The 14,262-nt window shown below is 40.6% G+C and overlaps 1 protein-coding gene across 1 annotated transcript in view; it reads right to left on the bottom strand.

The window, feature by feature from the left end:
* Kcnip1 (potassium voltage-gated channel interacting protein 1) overlaps positions 1–14,262 on the bottom strand; it is a 366,806-nt gene that overhangs the window by 340,881 nt on the left and 11,663 nt on the right. The gene's annotated exons all lie outside the window — the stretch shown is intronic.

The following is a 14,262-nucleotide window of genomic DNA, read 5'->3' as shown; positions in this document are numbered from 1 at the left end:
AAGCACAAGAACTGCTGGTGTAAGAAATAAGTCCTCTGCGACCAGGCTTTTCAAAGTAAGTAACTTTCCAAGGGCAGGTTCTGGGCTGGGTATAAAATTAGACTGGCATCTCTCAAGTTCTCTCCACTGCTGTAATTCTAAGATGCAGCTCTTGAGTTTGAATCCTGTCTCTTTCACTGCTAGATTTCAACTCCCTGATTCTTATTTTTTCATCAACAAAAGGATTCCTTCTATTGGGAAGTTGGGAGGACTAGATGAAAGTTTGGCACTTATCAGGTAATCAAACTGTAAGTTACAGGTTAATAACAGAAAGTCACGAATAACCTAAAACCTCTGCAAAAATTTTCTAAGTATAGTGTTAATTAGCATTTATTGGTGCTTACTACCTACTGGGAACTGTGCTAAGCACAGAAGTTTGTCTTATAGAAATCCAGTGAGCTACCACTGAACCCAGCTCATATTTGAAGAGAAGCAATGCAGAACAGTGGTTAAGTATGTGGACTTGGCATGAGTACTATTTTGGTTCAAGTATACAACCTTGACATTCAGTAGCTGGTGATCGCGGCAAATAGCCTTTCTATGCCTCAGTCTCTTCATTAGCAAAACAGTAAAAAGAGTTGCTGATGTTAAACAAGTTATTACATAAAATCCCTAGAATAGTGTCTGATACATGGTGTTTGCTATAGCTTGACTCTGATGTGTGCCTCAAAGGCCAATGTGTTAAAGTGCTTAGTCCATGGTATGGCATTCTTGAGTAGTAATAGGACTTTTAAGAAGGGGGGCCTAGTGGGAAGTTTTCAGAACACTGGGGCATACTCCTGAGGGGAACTGGGTGGGGGAAGATGCATCTTCCTCTTTCTTTCTCTTTCCTTCTTTGGTCATGAGGCAAGAAGTTTTTCCCTGCCATTTGCTCACCCTACGATGTGTGCCTCACCACAGGCCCAAAACATTGGGGTCAACAGATCATGGACTGAAAACTGCAAGCCAAAACATGCCTTTTCTCCAAATAAGTTCATTATCTTAGGTCTTTGTTATAGTAACAGAAAACTGACTAACATAATGCTACACAAGATATTATAAAAAGCTGCATCTACAAGAGGAGATGGCTAAGGTCATCCATCTAAAAAAGAAGTAGCTAGGAACCAAGTCCAGGGCTGGCATCTCAACCACAGTATTCACACAAACCCAGCCAACAGGCCAAGGGATACAGCTACTCAAAGCTACAGGGCCAGGTAAGGACGGCACCACATCACTGCAACACAAAGATGTCCTCATGCAGGGCATCAACATCTGCCACTTCCAACCAGAGAGCCCAGATGCCTCCCTGCACCCTCCAGTTCCTTACCAGTGGATCATTCCCAGAATTACTCCTTTCTGAAGTCAGGGAGGTCTCAAAAGCCTTCTGAATCTTCTGCGAGAGTTCCAACTGTGATATTGTGCTACAGTTTTTTTCAAGCTATTACCTACCATTGGAGGAAATTCAGTAAAGGGTAGTGAATCTACCTTATTTCTAGCTAGCTTATTTCTTACAAATCCATGTGAATCTACAAATCCTCCAAATTGAATTTAAATAGAGGAAGAAAAAGAAAAAAGTCTGAACTAGGAGTCTAACATCAAAGGACTACTTTACACATGGTTTCCATCTACATGCATTTGAGATTGAAATGCACAGAAACTCAGATTTTCCAAACAGCCTCTTCAGGGAGAAAGGCCATGTCCTTCTAGAAAAACGAGTACCATGTAGGGGTACCTAGCCTCCCCTGTGCATATATCATTAATGCTGACCTTTATTTACTTGGGAAGAATATTCTTACCATGTCAACAGACTCTGGCCTACTTGTATCAAATGCTGTTGGTGCTTATAGAACTTTACACACAGGATGAATATGAAATAATGGTCATTTAAGCATGACAGATTTAGACAATGAGGAAAAATGTGTTTTGCAGTAGTGGCTGCTTAGGAGCAGAGAATCCTCATCAGCTCTTAATAAGTCACTGCTAATGAACATCTAGTGCTTTCACCATTTTTGCACTTGCTCACACATGCCAGGGACCCACAGCTGGCCCACTCACCTGTGTGCCCTCCGCCAGAACTCAAACCACTTTGTGGATGGAGACCAGAGGTAATGGGATCCCTAAGCTACTCACAGGCTTGGAAAAGACATTTGTGTGACATCTTAATAGTGCCAAGCTTCAGAAAGAGCTTCAGCTCACCAGCCTACGCTTCAATTTGTGGGATAAAGACAGGTGATACTCCTACTTTTGAAGACCCCGTGAGGCAAAGATTCTACATTGCCCTACATAGTATATCTACTTTCCATAAAGCTAAAAGGTTGGACAGGGATAGAGAATGAGTCAGATGCCTTCGAAGCACTTCTGTCACCCCTCCACCAAGCCTGCTCACTACCTGTCATTAAGGGCTTCCTTCTAGGCAGTGAAGAACCTGAATTATGAAAATTTAAAACCATGCAATGTAAAAATCTTAATTTCAGTGACAATGTAATGATGCCAGCTTCCCCTTTAAATCAACAACTCATCTCAAACTTCTCCTGTGGGTGGCAAACTGTATGAATACTACTACCGACTGTAAAGGAAGGCTGGTCAAAAAGACTATCCAATGTCCTTGAATTAGCCTTGCATTTGGAAGAGTCTGAATTCTGTGGAATATATGGGAAGATATTGTTTGAACAAAGTTCAACTGTTCTGTACTTCACCAGCCTTTTCACATGTAGAGAAAAGCAAAAGAGCAAACAAAGATCAGGGAGACATGGAAATATTCTTCAGAGTTTAGGATAGCAGTTCTCAAAGTGGAGGCTTGCAAGGTCAAAACTCTTTTCATAAAAATTCTAAGATATTATTTGCCTTTTTTTTCACATTACATCTTTTTTACTCTCATTCTCTTATGAGTGTATAGCAGAATTTTCCAGCAGTTATATGACATGTAGTATCTCAACAGAATGAATGCAGAAACATCTGTGGGATTTCAGCTGCCTTAAACTAGACACTACAAAGATTTTCAAAAATGTAAAAAAGTGTCATTTTTCTTAATAAGAATTTTTTTGGAAAATATAATTGTTTTTCATAAAAAATGTATTCTTTTGCAACCTGTAGTAGGTTTATTAGTTTAAAATAGAAAATTCAAATTAACAACTTTTAAAGATCTTCGTTTTAGTTTTTAAAATGTTAACTATTAATAGATATAACACATATACACCAAAGCGCATTGAAGTGTCAATATTTTTCAAGAGTGTTAAAAGTCCTGATACCAGACAGCTACACAACTGCTAGTCTAATAAATCCAGAGACAAGGCTCTACATCCCTTCCACACCAAGTCCCATGAAAATCTGAAGCCATTCCCTGGTTTCCATCAGATTCCTACTAATACAGGAAAAAGGCTTTAGCTTTCTAGTTTGCCCCTGGCAGTTTCTGCTGTGGTTTAGTTGATGAATTATCTTGCTGTTCACAAGCACTTTCCTGGTATTTGTCACACCAACTCAAAGGTAGAATTCAGATTCTTCCTAAATAGTCCAACTCTTCCTCACTATTCATATAAAGTATGTGTTTGTCAGCCAGCATCCTTTTTAAAGGCTCTGGAAGATGGTGAAGGAAAGTATGTTGACGCCAAGCAAACTCCAAACTGAATGTTACACCAAGTATGTGATTCATCCCAAGGCATGATTCTTCTTCCTCAGCTTAAAAGCAGAAGGAAATTTACAGGCAGTTTGATCTTCCATGATCTCTGTCATCCCATACCAACTTCCTTCACTCCTTGTACATATGAAGTAAAAGTGGAGGCTTGCTAAGCATAAGCAACTTCAAGAGATGTCTTCTATCCCCGTGTCCTATGTCAATTCTGGAGACCCTATAACTTGACTTCCTGTCAATTTTGTGCATTCCAATAAAAACTCCTGTTCTCCAAGGCTCATTAGAACTTTAAAGATCATCTAGTGCTTTCCCACTGTCTAACTTTAATGCTCTATGGTATCATAAAAGGTTATTTTGTTTTTGTTCCTGAAACACAGCATCTAAAGCCTTTGCAATTTTGATTAATAGGGGTGCTAGGAGCATGTTTTGTTCTAAGAAATGACTTTTGGTGGGTCCATGGGTAGCTTCAGGATTGTGTCTTAGTCATTTTCTCATTGCCAAGACACAATATCAACACCCACAGCTTAAAGGAGGAGAAGTTTATCTGGTCTCATGGTTTTTAGAGTTATCAGTCTATAGTCAGGTTGCTCCAGGGAAGAAATGGCACGGTAAAGGGGCACAATGAAGGAAAGGTGTTCATGTTATAGTCACCAGAAAGCAGGGAGAGAAGGTAGGAGCAGAAGACAAGAACACACCCTTCCAAATAACACCCCGTTGGCCCACCTCCACCTGGGCCCTACCTCCTAACAGCAAGTCAGTTATAACATCCTATAACCCAATCACCTTGCATACACACAAGACTTTTGTGGGACATTTTAAAAAACCTAAACCTTAACAATGAAAGTGGTTCACCAGAAGGATTAAGTCTTAGTTAGAAACTTGGAACTTTCAGCTGCAATTCACAACTTCCGGGGAGGGGAGAGGGGCTGAGTTTAATCACCAATGGTCAATGATTTTACATTATATCTATGTGATAAAAATCTCCATTAAAAATCCTACATGATGAGCTTTGGGGAGCTTCAGAATCAATGAACACATTCAAGTGCCAGGAAAGAGCGCAGAAACTCTCTCCCTTCTACATCTCTTACTCTATGCATGTCTTCCATTTGACTAGTCCTGGGTTGTATTATTTATAATAAATTGATATAGTAGTTTCATTAAACCATGACCTTTCTTTACAAGGTTTTGGTTACCTATATAAATGGTGGTCTGAAAATACTAAATGCAAAATTTGGGAATGCACAATTCATACCCTTTAAATTTCATGGCATTCTGTCTAGGTAGCATTCTGTCTGGAACAGTAAATTATCTCTTTGTCCGGTTTATCTGCCTTGTAAAGTCTACCTACCCATGCATTACTCAGCAGAGGCCTCAGTTATTAGATAACTCTCATGATATCACCATGGTTCAAGTAGCCCATATACAGCATCCTAATGCTACATCATGCTGCCTATGTCATTCACTGTCATGCAGATAACGTATCATCTTACATCATAAAAAGATAAATATACAATAAGATACTTTGAAAGACAACGTTCATATAACTTATAGTATATTGTTATATTTGTTATAATTTATTATTATTGTTATTCTCTTGCTGTGCCTAATTGATAAATTAAACTTTACCACAGGGTTTATACACAGTGTGTGTATTAAAAAACTACACATATATTACATTCTATCCAAGTATCTGATGGTGTCTCGGAACAGATCTGCTACTGATAAAGGGGGCTACCATTAGAATAGGTAAAGTTTTTCCCTCAATTCTGTGGATCACTGAACCTGGAAGGACAGAGAAGTTGTGGGAACCTCTTGTGGGCACCCCATCTGTGGTCAGCATCTGAAGTAGGGTAGTCTTGTGGAACTGCTCTCTTAACCTGTGGACTCTGTGCTAACTTTGGATAGTCAGTGTCAACAGTGAATTAAATTGCAGCCTACTCAGCTGGTGTTGGAGTTGGTTGGTATCATGAGGAAACATCCTCTCATTTGGAAAAACCATCCCACATTTCCACATTTCTCTTGCTCAAAAATCTTTATTAATACCTATTTTGATGACTAAATCACTGTACCAAGATGTAGCCTGCCCATTTTTGGATTTATTTAGCTAATCACTTCTCATACATGAACTATCATCTTTAATGTAATACAAACTAACATTTATTGAACACCTATATGCTGGAATCTTGGCCAAGCCTTTCCATGTATGGCTCACTTAACTCCAACAGCATCCTCTGAGATTATTCGTATCTCCATTTTTATAGATGAGATAACTGACGCATAGGGAAGGGATTTAACTTGCCCAGGTCAGAAGTTTGTAAATAGTAATCTGTGATTTAAGTCTACACAGTACAGCTTTAGATTTCAGTACAGCCATCTAGCCACAGGGAACCTTCTCCTTACTCTCCACCCCATATCAAAAGTGAAAGCTCAAGGTCAAATGTTCAGGGACTGTTAGATGCCTCTCTAGACCTTCCCACAGAGCCAAGGCTCACAAGGCTCTTCTGCACCACACCTCTGAAAGGTTAATAGAGATTGGGTGATGCTCAAGTCTAAGTATCTGAAATGTGGGCACTATCAACAGTAACACGACGCAGCTAAAATCTGCCTGGATCCATGATCTCCAGCCCACAGCCCATCAAATGGCCACATGGAACTAAGACATGCTCCAGTCATAGCAATTCTTGCACAAAAGGCCACTCTATTAAAAAGCAGACAAGAGGCTGGTTCGATTATGTCTCTTTCTCTATGACCACTCCATTCTCCCACCATCCCTGCTTTCTTTTCCCAGTGTTTCCAAAGCATGGGTTTAATAATCCACTCTAGAATTTGTCCAAGGGTTAACAGCCTACTCATTTAAACACAGCTTTGGAATCTTCTCTTACTATCACTAATAAAAATTAGAGCATGTAACTAACACCTTGTTTAAATTTTCAGTGACTATACTGGCCATTGTCCCTTAATCCCCTCTGTTTGTTCTTTACAACCCTTGAAAGTGAAATTCCCTCAGCCAAAGAGAGAAGCCCATTGATATGGAGAAGCAGTACCCTCTGAGAGCTCCTGATCTCATGCAACATTGTTGGCCATGCTGGACCATTGCTCCCAGTTCTCACACATCCCTCACTGTGAGGAAGTTAAGAGCAAACCAAACAAGATGTGGGTTTTGTTGATCTTCCACTAGGCCATTTGTCCCAGTGTGAAAAACCAAAGCTCTGTCTTTGCTACTCTAGCCACCCTAGACAGCTCTACCCTTACCCTGAAATTAAGGGAAACTCCTAAATTTTGGGAACATAGCTGTAGACCAAAGACAGCTTATCAACAGCCAAGGACTTTTTGTGTCCTACTCTCTGCTCTCCTGCTCCTCCTCATCTCAGCAATCCTTCAGATCCTGCCCTTGTGCCACTTAAACCAGCCAACCACAATAGATTGTAAGCCTTTGAATTCAGCCAATGTATTTAAAGGATAGCTGCAGTTAGGGCTTAAAAACCCTTCTTCCCTGCCTGTCAGGGCACTTGCTTCCTCATGTCTGAGTGTACTTGTGCCCTTGTGCAGAAATAAACTTTAAACTTTGCCTCACTTGCTGTTTGAGTGCATGCTTTCCATCAACACCAATTTGAGTCTGGGGCCTTATTTCCAACACTAAGCAGGCTGGTCATTATTTTTACTCTCTCTTGGAACATCTTTTAAGGTACTTTTTCTCCTTATGATGTTGAGGATAAATTTCAGTTCAATAAGACATTATTCTTACTACCCTCAACTATGTTTTTGTATTTATCCTCAGAGAGAGAGAGCGAGAGAGAGAGAGAGAGAGAGAGAGAGAGAGAGAGAGAGAGAGAGAGAGCGCGCCTGCAGGGAACAAAGCTCAGAAAATACGAGTTCAGATCTGACTTGTCTATGACTTTGGGCACTTTATTTAATCTCCCTGAGTTTCACTTTCTTCAACTGGAAAATGACAGTAACTTCATTTGTTTTATAGGGCACTTAGGATGATTTAGTGCAAAAATGAATAGAAGTACTCAGTGCAATGTCTGGTGCATAAAAAGATGCTCCACAGGCCAGGATTTAGCTCAGTGGTACCACTGCCTGCCTTGCAAGTGCAAGGTCCCGAGTTCAACCACCAGTACCAAAATAAATAAATAAATACTCCATAAATGTTTATTCTCTCTTTGAGCAAGGGGATCTCCTTCCACTGATGATGATGATGCAGATTCTTTTCTGTTGGGAACTCCCAGGACTCCTAATGGCTACATTTTTCTCACTAGCAACCTCCTACCTCCTTTCTTGTATGATCCAGGACAACCTTGCTTCTCTTTTTTTCTTTCAAGCCATTTCTAGTTGTATCCTATCTTAAATTTTTTCTGCCATCTATAGCTACCCGTCTTTGCTTCCAGCTTTTAAAAATCTGCTTGTTTAAACTTGGTTCTTGGAGAAAATCAGTCCTGCCCACAGGAACCACATCTTTGCCTTGACAAACTATCCCAAGGGTCAAAGAACCCATACCCTTGAGAGGACACTTCATGGCAGAATTATCACCCATAATAACAATAGGTCTGGCCAGAATAATCTTCCCAGTGTGAGACAGACAAATCCCCTGGCCCAGAAATCAGGCTTAATTGGAAATTAAATTGCATTTCCATGCCAACTGCAGGATGCATACATCCACAGCTAATTTATCAAGGTGATACCTTATCTGGAGGAAACCTGTGGGAATACAATGGCTGCCTCAGCAAAACTGCAAGTTCACACCTGGTAAAAGGAACTTTCTTTACAGCCTGACTTGAACTCTTCAGGTTCCTCATTTTGGTTTTCATGTGTTTATTGGCTGCCTCCTATATGCTGGCTGTGTTCCAGGACTCAAACATAGGGATACCAGTGAATGGTTTTCCACAGCTCATGGGTCAGTGACAGAAAAAGAATTGTATAAGCAAAAGATTCCAAAGCCATAGCACTTTCTTCAGTTAGCCAGGGCTAAGAATAGCTTGGAAAGATTGAAAGTATGTTGAATAGATTTATCTTAAAAATTTGATTTCTCTGTTGAACACTGATGCTAATAGTTCACAATGATCAAGGCTGTGCCAGACTCTTCAGTAAATCCTTTCACACTTTCCTCCCATCCTCTAGGACACTTTAGGAAATAAGTAAAGATTTTTATTATTCTTTGATGAAGAATCTGAGTCTTAGGAAAGTAAGACACCTATATTCTCCACTGACCAAATAACAGACACAGAACTAGGGCACATACTCAGGCTAATTTAATACAGAACCCATAACTTTGAACATAATACCAGGCTGCTCCTTTATTTCCACCAACTTTTTATTTTTAAAATATACAACTGGGGCAGAGGATGTAGCTCAGTGGTACCATGTCTGCCTGGCAAGCACAAGGTCGTGAGTTCAATCCCCAGTACTAAATAAATAAATATACAACTACAGAAGAACTGTAAAACCATGAGCATTTGTATCCTTTTACCTCAATTCACCAAACATTATCAACACTTTCCTGTGATTGTACTTCTGTCTGTCTCTCTAGCTTTATCCATCTGTGTGCATGTGCGTGTCTACATGTATGTTTCAGAATCATTTGAGCATTGCATTCTGGAGCACGAAACACCAGTTGTGGGAACCTGTTTGGCTGGAGAAGGATGTGTACACAGAAGAGGCAGACAGGGGCCAGAAGTGGGCTAAGTTCATGTGGTCCAGCTAGAAAGGCCAGGGCCAGCCTATTTTCTGACATGGAGTAGACAGCCAGCAGTCTGTGGCACTGAAAGCACAACTTTTACTAATGGCAGTAGAAAGAATTATAAAATTGAAGATATGTATTCAGCAAATTATATCTTTTTGGCTTATATTAAATATGTATGCTCATTAAAGATAATCTGAACAATATAGAGAACTATTAAGAACTTCAAAAAATAACCATTAATCTCAAATGCAACCTATGCTAATATGTATTTATTTTCTATTTCATTGTTCCCATTTATTCAGAGGTTGGAACCATGTGGAACATACAGTTTTATATCTAGCTTTTCTACCTGATTTTAGGTCCATAGCATTTCTGCATGTTATTAAATAGTTCTTGAAATAATTTTTCAAAGGTTTAATAATATTCCATCAGGTAGATGTGCCAAAATTTATTCAATGCACTGTTTTTCAAAGTTTAGATCTTCAATATTTTACTATAATAAATAATGCAACAGTATTATGGTGAACACCTCTAAAAGTCTATGTGCCCATCTCTAGTGCTTAGTGTAGAATAGATTTCTAGAAGCAGAGCTCCTGGATCAAATGGGTGGATGGACCATCTCTTGGTCTGGCAATGGTGGGAGGAGACAGGCAGAAGAGAAACAGGAAAAGATGCAGTCTGCAAAGTGCTGTAGCAAAGCAGGTGAGAATGGTAAAAGCTGGGAGTTCAGGGGTGGCTCTGAGACAAGAAGAGGAGTGACAGACAAATCACAACTTAAGGTTCAAGAATGATGAAGTTGTTTGATCCCCGGCACCAAAAAAACAAAACAACAAACAAACGAACAAACAACCCATGAAGTTAGGAGAGAAAGGTCTGCTTTAGTTTTACAAGGTCTCAGTGGAGGCTACAGGCAGACATTCAAAGTGACGGGTCTAATGATACATACATCCTTTCTTCCTTCCTACTTTTCTCCCTCCCTTCCCTCCTCTCTTCATTCCTCATGCTGTCCCTCCACCCTCCATTCATCCATTTGGTGAGTTCATACTCTGTACCGGGCTGTGAGATGGGTGCTAGGCACTTTTAAGTAACTAAGAAGTTAAACAGTTAGAAAGACCATCCAAAACCCTGATTCCCCGCCAAGCTCACAATCTAGCCAAGAAGTCGCCAGTAGGCCTGGAGTTTAAGGAAAGAGCTCAGGGCAGGGGCAGAGACTTGTGAATCAGCCCCTTCCTAAGAAGTGTGTCCCTGAGGGTGAAAATACAGGAATGAGGCCAAAGAGGTGAGGGCTCTTGTTAGATTTAGCTGATTTTGTGGGTGTGAAGAATCATTTTCTGGGTGGAGCCCAAGTCATTCTCTATCCCTGTGCCCCCAGCCACCAGTCAGAGAGCATTTGTTCAGGGTCTTCCTTGCTCTGGCCTTGGTTTCACCACCTGTACACTGAGAAGATCTCATGCTGGTCACTGTGCTGTTGTGGCCTTGAGTTCCAGGCATATGCTGGCTACCTTCAGACACTTAGCAGCTCACTTGGGTAAATTTCAAAGAGCAGGATATGACCGACCTAGAGGAGTGTTTTATCTGCTTTCTTTCTACCTCACAGGGCCACAGGAGGCCGAAGGCCAGGAGGGAATAGCAAGTTCTCTTTAGTTTTTAGCCTTTAATTTGCAAAGTATCTGCTAAATGCCCTGCCAGAGTTTTGCCTGCCTGTGGGGTTTTATGAATTCCTCCCCATCAGAGTGGAGGTATCCTAAGGGTCTTCTGACCCAGCTGCCGGTGACTGCTACAGCATTCAAGTCTCAGGCTCTTCCAGCTCTTTCTGCTGGTCCCCAAGTGAGCTATGAAAAGTGAAGGTTTTACTGAACTCTCCTGTTTTTCCTCAGTAGGAGAAGGGCTGCTGGGATAGATCTGGGACAGGGGAGGAGGCTGGATTTAACAGTGCACAAATTTTTAAAATTCTGGATATTAAGCTCATTCTGAGTGGACTATTAGCATTCCTGCCCCATGGCCAAGAATAAGACCCTTCATCACTGCCACTCTGATGCTAGGTATGAAAAAGAAAGGCAAAGAGAATGTTGGAGAAATCTTTGACACTTCTCGTCCACATGGATGATTTCAGTCAGTTGGCCATTTTCCAAGACCTGGGAGGAACCTAGTTTGACTACAAAGCAATGTGAAGGAATTTAGGATCAGTGCTTAAAAAAAAAAACAACAGCAATAACAAAGAAAAAAACTGTTATTGCTATCATTTGTTGAGCCTTTAATAGGACACAAGCCCTGCAGTAAACATTTTAAGTGCATTACTTAAACTTCAAGATAGGCATTACTATGCCCAATTTTTTTCCATTTTATTTTTTACCAGTATATATCTTCAATACATTATAAATACATTCACTGTGGGGAGTTTGGTACACGTATGTATCACATCATGGTTCTTTTCATTTCTCCTTCGTCTTCCTCTTCCCAAAAACAAAGCTCCTTGGATATTCCTAGGGGAAATACAACTTGAAAATGATGGCACTGAATTAAGACTCTAATGAACACCCAAAATCATATTTGCAGGAGTTTTGGATCATGAGGGCTGGAGAGGAATCCAAGCAGTGGGAACCGGCTGCATCTATAGATCCCAGAAACCTTGGCTAGTGAATGGTCACTTTATAATAACAGCCAAGTTAGGTAGAAATATAGGCAGTCAGTCAGGGCTAGGCCCTTGAGAATCAGTGCAAAAGATGAAAACACATTACAACTACGGCCAGAGGTGCATCAGTTAGAGGCTAGGCCTCAAGATAAAGAGGAAATGGCCAGGCCTACATACTTCCCCAAGGGTTGAGATAAAGGATAATACCTAGTCTAATTCAGTCTACACAGACATCAGTCACCTCAGTAGGTGACCAAGACCCTCAGACCCATCACCTTCCTGAAAAGTTCTTTGTTCTTTCCACGTACACTTATTACATGACTTGTTTCCCGTTGGGTCACTATTACCTAAGTGTCTATACTTATAATCGTATTGGCTGATGGTAGCTTTAACCAACACTGTACCCATATGGTTGTGCTCTAGAAAACTTCCCTTGTAAAGTGGAGTCCATGACAACCCAATCAGGACCCCTCCTGCCTCTCAGGAGCTATATCTCTCAACAAATATTTCCTACTCTTAACCTCTATCATTCCTTAGAATTCACTCTTTGATTCTGGGGAATGTGGCATATCTTACATTTAGCAGATTAGGAGTTATAATATTTCCCCTATATCATTTGGAAGTTGATATCACTCCTATATTAACTTCATACCCTTATAGAGGAGATTTGTTGAATGGGGCAGAAAGCAGACTGAAAATCATTACCATTCCTTCCCCAGCTTCAGTGTACCTACCCCTCTTTCCACAACAAGAATAAATGGAAGACTACTCAATAGCTCACCAGCTGCAGTTAGTGGGAAGGGGGTGTTCTCATGATGGCGAGCTGAGGAGCAAGACAACAGGTTTAACCCTCGTGTCCTGGATGTAGGATCCTCCAGCAGCCTTACCAATTGGGGACGGGCAGATGGAACCAGGAGGCAGGAAATGGATCTGGGAAATTCAGAAGGTATGGTGGGCAGTGTCTACAGGGAATAAAAAATGGTTCCCAGGCCCAGACCTGCCTTTGCCACTGGCTTGCTGGGTGGCATCCCGTGAGCCTCAGGCTTCTCGTTTGACTGGTCAACCTTTCAGCTCCCACTAGGGGTTACTCTGTGCTAAGTCCTGGGCTAGGTGCTGAGAAAGCAGTGATGACCAGGACAAAGTCCCTGGCCTTGTGGATCTGGACTCTTAGTGAACAAGCTAGATTATAAACAAGTGAATAATACAGGGGCATGGTGGACAAAGGGTATAGTTTTGGTTACAAGGAATAAATTCTAGAGATGCAATGTATAGCATGGGACTATAATTAATAAAACTGTATTGTAGACTTGAAATTAGTTAAGAGAGTAGATATTAAGAGTTATCAACACACACACAAAAAAGCCAACTGTGTGAAGAGATGGGTATGCTAATCAGCCTGACTATAATAACCAGTTCACAGTGTGTACACATATAAAAATATCACTCTGCATATCCTAAATATATATAATCTCAATGAATTTAAAAAGCAGGTGCATAAATGTGCAATATAGTTGTAGGAGCAGTAGGTACTATACTGAAAAAATAAGGCACCATTAGGCAACAGAAAATGCCAATGCGGGGTTGAGGAGCTACAGTAGATAGGAAGAGGGGATTGGTGGAGTCTAGAGCACAGTCCAAAGGGACAGTAACTGTGAGTGCCCTGAGGCTCAAGTAGCTGAGTATTTCAGCAAGACTAGCATGGCCTGGGGTGCATCAACTGGGGAAGGCAGAGAGAAAAGAAAATAAGAACCAGGAAGGAGGAGAAAAGAAATGCAGAAAACAGGTCAAACAATGCCTAGAAACCACTGAAAAAAGTCTGCATTTGACTCAATGTTTCTAAAAACTTACTGGAGACATTTTTCAGCAAAGGGAACATGTGATCCATTTTGTATTTTAAAAATACAGGAACAATCCAATGATGGATGAATGGATAAATAAACTATGGTATACCCATATAATGGAACAACATTCTATTATTCCTTAAACAGGAATGAAATTCTGACACAGGCTATAACATGAATGGACCATTATGCTAAGTGAACCAAGCTAGACACAGAAGGACAAATACTTTTCACTATTCCACTTTTATGAAGTATCAAGCATAGTGAAAAATCATAGAGACAGACAACAGAGTGGTGATTTCCAGATGCTTGAGGAGGGGAAAATGGGGAGTTTTTGTTTAATAAATACAGAGTTTTGGTTCTGTAAGATAAAAAAAAATTGCTGTGGATATGGATAGTGGTAAAGACTGCACAGCATGTGAATGCATTTAAAGCTACTGAATTATACACTTAGAAATGTTAA

Source organism: Fukomys damarensis, unplaced genomic scaffold, assembly GCF_012274545.1.
Source record: "Fukomys damarensis isolate Sample0158 unplaced genomic scaffold, DMR_v1.0_HiC HiC_scaffold_9, whole genome shotgun sequence".
NCBI classification, from domain to species: Eukaryota; Metazoa; Chordata; class Mammalia; order Rodentia; family Bathyergidae; genus Fukomys; species Fukomys damarensis.
This window is presented reverse-complemented; position numbering and strand designations above follow the sequence as displayed.